The sequence below is a fragment of the Colobus angolensis genome, unplaced genomic scaffold, assembly GCF_000951035.1.
Source record: "Colobus angolensis palliatus isolate OR3802 unplaced genomic scaffold, Cang.pa_1.0 Scaffold158, whole genome shotgun sequence".
Lineage (NCBI taxonomy): Eukaryota > Metazoa > Chordata > Mammalia > Primates > Cercopithecidae > Colobus > Colobus angolensis.
This window is the reverse complement of record NW_012114688.1, coordinates 3,428,397-3,438,923: the sequence shown is the minus strand read 5'-3', so window position 1 is coordinate 3,438,923 and position 10,527 is coordinate 3,428,397. Positions and strand designations below refer to the sequence as shown.

The following is a 10,527-nucleotide window of genomic DNA, read 5'->3' as shown; positions in this document are numbered from 1 at the left end:
CATGGCACAAGTATACATATGTAACAAACCTGCACGTTATGCACATGTACCCTAGAACTTAAAGTATAATAATAAAATAAAATAAAATAAAATAAAATAAAGATGATGGATGGTTGTAGCTTTATAGCAAGGGAGAAGATATCAGCAGCCAATTTTTGAGATTCTCCATACTACTTGTTAGTCAGTGTCAAAGGCTGAAGGTTAATAAATCGATAGCCTGCTTCTTTGGCAGCGGCCTTGGTAATCAACGTTTTACCACAGCCTGGAGGCCCCTAGAGAAGAACACCTTTTGGAGGCTGCAGAAGCCTGGAATTCTCAAACAAATGCTTCTTTTTGATAGGTAAGATGACTGTGTCTTTCAGATCCGTAATGACATCATCTAAACCTGTTATATCACTCCAAGTAACATGCATATTAAGAGGGTCTACTAGATGAGCAGCAATACTCATTTCATATTCTGAGAGCTTCACATTTTTCATACCGATTTCCTTCATTAGTTTTTCTGCCTGTTTCTGAGCTTTTACTTTTTGCTTTCTGGTTGGATCAATTGCATCTACCATCCATTTGATAGTAAAGTATGTCACTGCATCAAATATTGTCAAACGGAAAATTAAACCAACAACTTCATTTCGACTCAAAGGACGAGAAAAGGCTTCAGCATGTACCATCTTGATTGGTGACCCAGGAGCAGAAACAGCGGGAGCAAATGCCCTCAGCCGGCCTCGCACAGGAAGCAAATGCAGCCTGAGAGAGAAAGCTTCTGGCGGGAGCCGCGACCCACTCCCTCGCAGGGAGCATGCGCGACCCGCGATCCGCCGGCGAGAATGCGGCGTGCTCCCAGGCTTAGAATCGGTGAGCGAGAGCGAATTCGCGCAGCTGGTGCTTGCTTAACCTGCTATCTGCTGGTCAGAGACTTTCTGCGAAGCCCGGAGCCTCAACTTTCTGACATAGGTAACTGGGATTCCTCAATAATGAACATATTTTAAAGTAAAGAAAATGAGTTGACAAAGCCCTGATTCTTTGTTATTCAAGTGAGGTTTAGAAATAAGTTGGATGGTTGTGTTAGAGGACCAAGTTCATATGCCCGCTACATAATAACAGACCTATACACTGAGGCAGCTGGGTTTACGTCAGAGAAAGTGTTTAATGATCTCAGGGTAGCTGAGGAGATGGAAGGAGACCCTCAAATCCATCTCTCCAAGGAGTTTGGGGCCGGAGTTTTAAAGGGATTTTTGGAGGGCAAGGGGATGAAAAATTGGGGCCATTCATTGGTTGGGGCAAGAAGGATGAAATCATCAGAATGTGGAAACTGCACTGTTTGGGTAAGTCAGCTTCTCCTGGGGTCCTTCAGACCAACTGATGTCAGTAATTTCACTGGTATGCAGGCCTTGAAAGAATACCTCAAATGGGTAAATTTAATATTTCATAGTGTTTAGGTTGTTGACTATAAAGCAGTTAAGGGGAGGTATCATCTGTGACAGGGCTTATGTGATTCTGTGGCAGTAGGCTGTGAACAACCATGAGGAAGCAGGTCAGAGAGCAAGCTGACCTAATGATTAATGCTGAATGTGCTGGAAGCTTGGTTTATTTTGGTTTATTCCCCTCCCTTCTTCTATGATGAATTTTATAAAATTTATAAGGACAGTTTCAGTTGAGTCCAGATCACGAAAGAGAAGATAGGATTGGAGGTAAAGATTAGGAGCATCATGAGATCACAGATGAGAATCCCCAAGGACAGGACTATGATAAAAGCAACCTCTGAGCATGTTACAATAAAATTGTTCTTTAAAGACAATTTTTGTGATTCTTACAAAAGGGCAACTCTCCCCTTAGGAATAAAAGAGGTCCCACTAGCCTCTAAGAGCAGCTACTTCAACCTCAAAAACAAGGAGTTCCAGCCGAGTGGCTGGGAGAGTTGATGAGCAGCTTCTTCACCTCCCCTTAGTGCTCCTTTGAGGGAGCTAAAATGCATTACAACTGCCACTGTTGTCTGCCCTCTGGAAGTTTACAATGTGAGACAAATGTTCAGTCTATTTAGGACATGAACTGTTTCTGAGGCCCCTCACCATACAAGAGAAGCAATGGATTGTTAGTGTCCAGAAATAGAGGTCTGACTGAAATTTGACTTGAGCTTGATAATACGTGGCTTGCCTTGTTAGGATATTAAATATTAGAGAGGTAACTCGTCACTGCAGATTAATGAAGTCATCAAAATCATTTAGAAATAATTGCGGGCCTAATTTTAATTAGAAGTTTGATTGCTACTATTGAAACGAAATAAGAGAAATGCACACTCCTCACCCTCTGAATGTTGTTCCCATTGAAACAACAATTACTATGTCAATCTTTAGCTCATTAGTGGGCCTTTTTTGAGATTTACATTAGATGGTTTCCAAAGAATAGAGTATTTTAGGCAGGGAATATAGGGTGGCAGGACTGTAATCAAAAAAACTCCTAGAATCAAAAGAAAAGATAGAAATGTCATTTTCCGAATGTAAGCAAATATAATGCAAGAAAAATTGATGGCTTTCAGAGAAGTAAGATAAAATAGTATTCTAACAGGTTGGGATATTTTCATCAGTTTGGCAAAGAGAAAAAGGAATGCCCCTAAAATGGAAAGCATTCATCTAAAAAGAAACAAATATAAAAACCTTCAAATGACTGTCTTAAAGAAATGTTGTACATAGATATAAGTTGTTGATTACCATGTTGAAATGGGAGAGTTCCCTGACCCTCTCGTAAGACTTGTGCCAGGGGTGTGACTCATTTGCTCACCACCGCTCACTCAAGCCCCTTAAGGGAGGGGGAGCATGCAGATAGGCAAGTACAGGAGCTGAGGCAAGTGCTTTTGGGCTCCAGCCGCATGGTAGCATCTAGGGATGTGTTACAACTAATGCCATTTTAGCAATTGCCATCCATGGATGGCTGAGTGATAAACCAGCTCAGTAGAGAGTTGGGGTAACAGCCTTTTACACCCTGACTGCTTGGTACCCACGTCCTTATCCAGTGTCCAAGAAGAATCAGGTCACCTGGACTTGAAGGATGGTGACTGAGGGGCTTTCACTGAGTGGTGGAGGTGGCTCTCAGTGAGATGGATGGGGAGCTGGAAAGGGGATGGAGTGGGAAGATGACTTTCCACTGGTGTTTGGCCGTCTATGGTAAATTCCCCTCCAACCATCCCCAGCCAAACTCCTCTCAACATTCGGATGCTCCTTCTCTTCTCTCCTTTTCTGCTGCAATGCTCTGCCACTCTGCCACTCTTCTGCACCTCTGTTTCTCTGCTTGTGGAGCTTGGGATCTATATGAGCAGAGGATAGGGGCATGGCAGGCCAGAGTAGCCTTGGAAAAGGTGATATTTGGACAGAATAACTGGAAATGCATGTTTCCTTTTAGGCCTGTGTGTTTCCAGGCTTGAGGGTGGGGCCTTTGCAGGGTACTGTCCTCTTCTACCCAGTATTTTCCTGCATCCTGTCCTTATCAATGTGATTTTAGAAATGATACACCAGAGACCAGGATGCATCATTTATCAAATCTTATCCTTACATGGGAAGAGAGGAAGAGACAGACAGAGAAGGAGAGGCAGGTGGGAAGCATAGAAACAGAAAAAGAGGCAGAGATTTTGTGGAAAATAAGCATTTTGCTCATCAAAGTGGTGTACTCTGGAATAATGACAGTTTTCTGGGTTCCACATGGCCTATTTTATTCATGTCTAACTAATTTATTTTGCTTTGATTTCATATTTTCCAAAAACTGTTGTATTTCTAATTATTTGTTTATTTATTTAGAGATAGGCTGTTGCTCTGTCGTGCAGGCTGGAATGTGGTGGTGCAGTCATGACTCACTGAAATCTCAACCTTCTGGTCTCAAGTGATCCACCCACCTTCATTCAGCCTCCTGAGTAACTAGGACTACAGGCCCGCACCACCAAGCTTTGCTAATTTTTAAATTTTTTTTTTCTTTTGTAGAGACAAGATCTTACTATGTTGCCCAGAACGTTCATATTTTGAATTTGGCTTTTCAAGTATTCCAGGATATGGTGAGGATGAAAAAGTTCAAGTGGCATGATTGATTGCTTAACAAATATCAAAATGCTGTTCTAAGTATTTTGTTTGCACTACCGTGTCTAAGGGTACTTAGAAAATAGCAATTCTGGTCACTAATGTGTTTTCTGAGTATGTCTTTGAGTTTATTTTCCATAAATTAATAAGTAAACTAGTAAAATCAAAGATTGGGATAAGACATTAGTTTTCAAAATAATGTTATAACCCATTCTATATTAAAAAGAAAACAAAGAAACACAAATTCACTGGTCTTTCTCTTTGTTACTTCTTATTGCAACAAAGTGCATTTTATATAAAATGTTATCATTGGGCAATTTCTCAAATGCTAGCAGGAATTTTTTGCAGGTATCCAAGAGCAAATTTTTTGCAAAGAAAACAAATGGTTAACCAAGTTAATTTATATAAACAAAGAAAGGGGTATATATGGCAGACACTACTAGTGCTGGCTGTGTGCCAAATTATTCATTCTCCTCTGTGTTACCAAGAGACCTACACTTTTGGAGCATCAGTGTTCCCAGGCTACAAAACAAGCAAACAACAAATGAAGTCCCAGCCTTCCTTGCAATTAGTGGTGTCCATGTTACATAGTTTTGGCCCACTTAAAAAGAAAAGAAATGAATGGAAACATGCTAGATATGTCTGGAAATGTTATTTTGGAAACTTTTATTTATTCACTCCATAATTCACTTGGTTTTAAGTACAGTGTACACACTGTGGCTCCTTATTAAAATCAGCACCTGTACAAATTTATAATTCACCCTCTCCATAACTCTTCTCAGTGGAATTAGAATGATGAGGTCAAGGCCAGTGCATTGCACAACTTTGGTGAAAACTGTAATCCATTTAAATAGTATATTCTGAGGGCACCAACACTGTCTCTGGAAGAGGTTACAGCCTGATTTCACAGAACCAAACTGTTGTCTTACTTTATGCATAAATGTCTGCAAAATGTCATGGTTCTTTTGGAGAATTAATCATATTGAGGTATATTTTAAGGGAGAAGATATGTTGGATTTTCATAGGAATAGCCTTGTCATTATTCTAAAATTTCTCATCAAACACTAACATTTGAATATTTTTCTTGTGATGACAGTCCCTTACCTTAGGTGGTTTGGCTAGTTCTCCGTGCTTTGTCCTTTATAAACAGCAGCAATGACAATGGTTTGAAAAAGCCAAGTTGGAGGGAACATTTAAGAAGATAAATTTGATGATTCTGCAACTATTCTGGGCCATCAATGGAGATGGAAACATGAACAATTTATCTCACAAAACAAGCTTAGCACAAATGCACACTGTGTCAATAGTCTTCCTTATTACAATTGATGGCAACTCTATCCTAGGTAACTCTGTCCTAGTTTCTCAGGTCAGAAACAGAGTAATTCTTGACTTTTCTCTTTCTTTCACACTTCACATCTAGTCCAACCACAAATGATGTCATCACTAATTACCACTTAAATCTCCATGTAAGTTCTTTCAGTCAATGGTTTCACATTACTGATTTCAGATACAGCTGGAACCAGGGTTTACAGGACCCTTGAGGTTAGATAATTCATATTTCTCCTTCCTGCATTTACTCTGTCTCATGCCCTCAAAGCCAAAGAGATATAAATGGCAATTGGATTGCATACTGACTTTCAAGTTTTTTCCTTCCTTTGATTTTTGTTCTTACTAGCTCCAATGAAATGTAAAATACCCTGGAATCTTTAATGTTCTAAATTATTCTAAACTTGAAATCTAGTCTATGTGGCACTTGAAATCTCAGCAGATGTCTCCTTTTATCACCTTTGTAGTGAAGATTACTATGATGACCAGATATAGACAATGCTGTCATTATTGAGCTGATTTCTTCATGGAAGTATCTCTGTCTGAACAAGATTGGACTGAGACGTTACTTTACTTCCATGGTAAGGTGGGTAACAATGTGGCAGTACACATTTTTATGACCAAAAAAGTGTGTGTGTTCTTTTATAGCATCCTAGGACCCCCAAAGGGCTAAATCCTAAAAAGGAGGTCCAAGTACTGATAACATCAGTCTAGGGGTTCAAAAAGGTACACCTTGCCTGAGGCATCCAGTGCAGCACTTGTCTGGCTGGATGATTTATAGAAACAATTAAAATTCTCTGTACAATAATAGTCCCAAAACTTAGGACAGTAAAGATGAAATGAAATTTAGGGAACCTTTTATTCAAATACCTCCTTTAATAGAACTACGAGCATAATGTTCCTTAACCAGATTTACACAGCAATTTAGAGGAGGATTTGGACTGAAAACTTGAGAAAAGAAAAATCATTCAGAGCAATCTGAGCTGTGTGAAGTACGTAAAATGTATCGGGCCCAGAGACACAGGAGTGTGGGACTTCAGTCATGTCACCTCCTCCTCTATGCCCGAGGGCAATTGTTTAAAGTAATTTTGTTCCTGACTAGCTATCTCACCCGTTATCTTCATATTTCTGGAATATTAGTTTGTTTTTTCTTTTATTTTCTTTCTCCTCCTTTTTTTTTTTTTTTTTTGAGACAGAGTCTTGCTCCATTGCCCAGGCTGGAGTGCAGTGACATGATCATGACTCACTGCAGCCTTAAGCTCCCAGGCTTATGCAATCTTCCCACCTCAGCCTGCCGAGTAGCTGGGACTACAGGCGTGCACCATCTCACCAGGCTAATTTATTCTATTTTTTTATTTCCAGTAGAGATGAGGTCCTGCTCTGTTGCCGGGCTGATCTCAAACTTCTGGGCTCAAGTGATCCTCCTGCTTTAGCCTCCCAAAATGCTGGGATTATAGGCATGAGCACCTGTGCATGGCCATGGAATTTGTCATACAAAGAATAATGTTTAGCTCATCAATAGATTATGCTATTTTAATGTAAATTATTGGTAAACTATTCAGGAATTGCCTCTTCTTTTTCATTAGAAATCCATTCGATATATCAGAAAGCTGAGCTTTGGAAAACAAATAAAATAAAATAAAATCCATTGATAACTGCTGTTAATTGGATTATATATTTAGGACAACTTGACTCTATCCTCCCAGATTGCTGTCCAAAGCATGGTCCAAATAAACTCTACTTATATTAATTTTTCTTCAGTTTCTTCTTTTAGTTTATTGAGAGAATACAGATGAAGTACTTAGTTCAATGTCTCTTATTGCTAAGGCAGGGATCTCAGGAGGGAGCTGTCATGAGTTCAGAAAGTTTCCCTCTAGAGCCTTGAGAACATGATAATAGATCTTCAAAGCAGGCAGGCTGGGGTCACAGGGTGGATAAGAAATTTCAGGGTTTGAAAAACTATAATTAATCCTTAGAACCTAATGGAAACCGGAAGTGACTTAAATAACCTACTGTTAACCCAAAAGGAAATAATAATCAATTGGCCAAGGATTGCTATTTTCCAATAAAGTTTTTAAAAATGTAAAAAGAGGTTCATACTCATTGTCATTTTTATTTTTAGAACTACAGAATTTGTAGCTTAATTGAAAGAAAAACATAATTTAATTGTTTAATGGCCTCGAAAAACATTGCAATTTAATTTATGCTTATTGTTAATTGGGCTTTTTATACTGTATTTTCATAATCATAAGATTTCTTTAGACTATCACATATAATAATTCTCTGTTTTACACTGAAGAATTATTTACCTAAAGTAGTGTTAAATTAGACAAATGTTCTGTGTAAAAAGGTTTTTAGCATATGTTTGGGTTTTAGAAAATCACCTACAAATGAATATGTGAACTTTTTGCAGGGAATTACACTGCAATGATCATCGCTATTTAAACACTACTTAAAACTGGAAAAAGACTAAAGTTGTCATCATGTCTAGCCTCACTAACTTCAATAAATTAAAGATTAGTGGCACCAATATGTAGTAACTACTGGGGTAATTGTTTACTTCTTCTTACGTATTATTTAAGCCTATTATATACTGTTAGTGCATTCTCTTTGAAGATCCAAGGGAGAAACTTCCCTTTGGTCTCAGCATCAGGGATAGTTATATTTCTCCTAAGCAACTGGTTTGTTTGGAGAATAGTAGTATCATTTTCTCTTCTTTCATATTTGGAACTTTCATAAGAAGTTCCATATACAGCTTTCATTTATATACCCAATCATTTCATTTATATACCCAATCATCTATTGAGTTTTATTATATATTAGACATCCTCTTAGGCACCATAGACACTCAAATAAAGCAAGATCCCTGTCCTTAAGCACTCAAAATCTAATGGGGAGGACAAACCAGTAACTAACAGAAAATCCCTTTGCTATGTAAGTGTGAAAATGCCAGAGAAGGTTGCTATGGGAACCCTTGGAAGTGGAATCTGAGTCATAGGCATCAGGGAAGGCTTTTCGTAGGAGTAGATGTCTATACCAAACCCTGAAGAATGAATAGAAATGAGCTGTTAGAGAAGTTGGCAGAAAGTAGGGAGATAAAGAGAATAAGAATGTTTACCAGGAAAAGAAAATAGAGAGCACCAAACCCCAGAGGAAAGAGACAGCAGGGAGTGTGGCTGGAGCAGAAAATGTGTGTGGGATGTATTAATATGGCGTTGGGATGGTTAGGTTCCTAATGGAACTCATGCATCAGACAAAGAGACTGGACTATCCTAAGGCAAGGGAGAGCCATTGCAACTTTTAATTTTTATTTATTTATTTATTGAATTTTAGGAAGATCATTCTGGTGTGAAAATTGGTTTGGTTGGGGATAAAGCCTGGAGGACTAGAAGCAAATTAGGAGACTAAATCAGTTTTCAAAATCGAAGTTGAATGTCCTAACAATAGGAAGAAATTTATTGGAGACAGATTAAGGAGGAAGAACCCATAAAAGACATAGTAAGTAATTGGATTAAGGTTGATAGTGTAAATGTAATATTCTATTATCCTGTGAGATTTGTAAGGAAGCCTGCTCTTCTGGTTGCGTTTCTGTGTGTACAACTTGCCTTTTATTACAAAAGATTTGAACTGAAGTTATCTTCATTACTCGTAGAATCTGGGTATCTGTATAAAGTCATTCAGGTATTTTCAGAAGACCCTCTGACCCAAATAAAATATTGTCCACTTATATCTGAAATTCTATAATTAGAGCTCCATTATTTTTGTTTAAGCTACACACTCTGCTTATTCAGCAAAGCTTATATATCACTTATAATTCAAAGTAAATGAGTTTATTATCTCTTTTCCTGAGAAAATTAGAAAGAGCATTATAAGAGGACTTGCAGTAAAAGAGCAGTGGGAGCGGGCTTGAGAAGGAAGTATACAACCTGCAAGGAGAGGCTAAGGACACAGAAAGAAGCAGGTGGAAGGTGGGTTTTCTTAACCAGTCTCCCCTCTCCCACTCTTGCCCTGCTTCATCCTGTCAACAAACAGAAACTGCAGGCATCATGTTAAAACATAAATTAGATAATATAACTTCTGTGTTCAAAAGACTTAAATGGCTTTGCTGTTCATTCTGACTAAAGCCAAAGTAGCCTCCAAGATCCTATAGATCTATTACACCCTACCCCATGCTGTTACTTCTCTGAATCTTCTGTCATCTTTCTTTCGTCCACATGCTGGCTTTCTTGTTAGTTCATAAACCCATTGAGCATTCCTGTGTCAGAATATTTTCTTCGTCTCTCCTCTGTTTAAATGATCTATCCTTAGAAAGACAATTGCTTGTTTATTCATTTGCTTAGTCTTTATCCATATTTAATATTCTTTATTGAGGCCTTCCCTGATCATCTTATTTAAAGTATGCCCCTTTCCTCACATTCCCTACTTTATTCTTTCTGTAATTTACCACCATCTAGCATACTATCCATGCTACTCAAGCATGTTTTTATTTTAATTGTCTGACTCTCTTTCTGGAATGAAATCACTTTGCTGCATCCCTAGATGTATACCACTACCAGACACATAATAAAGGTTAATAAATATTTATTAAATTTCACCTTACCAAAGTCTAGCTCTGTGGGTCAGGAAGTATTTGCGGATGGAGAAATAGAACATCACCAAGTACCAGTAATAAAGTTGGAACAAGGGCACAGTTCATTCTTGCTATGTGACTTTTACCAGAATACTGTATGAGTTATATAGTCATTGCCATTCTTTCCCCATCTTCCTACTTTATATAAAATTCTGGTTGGAACAGGTCATCTGGAGAGTTCAAGTCAGGATTCTCTTCAGCTCAATATACAGGCAGGTTTCCAGAAAAATTCCTCCATATACTATTTCTTTTTTCTCTAATGTACTTTTCTCAAACTTCATGTGCTGGCCACACCACTCATGCTCTATTGACTTAGCTTTGCCATTCTCCAGGTGCTGAGAAGAGTCTTGCCAAGGGACTCACCTGGGGTGAAACCTTTTCATGATCTTCTGCCCCTAATAACAGAAGTGATTGGTCTCGTTGACCCAGAATTTGACTTAGGGTTCAAAAATTGTTTCCCCCATTTCTGTGAAAAATGCCATTGGATTTTTGATATGGATTTAAATGAATCTG

The 10,527-nt window shown here is 38.4% G+C and overlaps 1 pseudogene; it reads right to left on the bottom strand.

Moving 5' to 3' along the window:
• Positions 1 to 668, bottom strand: part of LOC105508093 — a 6,781-nt pseudogene extending 6,113 nt beyond the window's left edge.
• Positions 669 to 10,527: the final 9,859 nt, after the last annotated feature.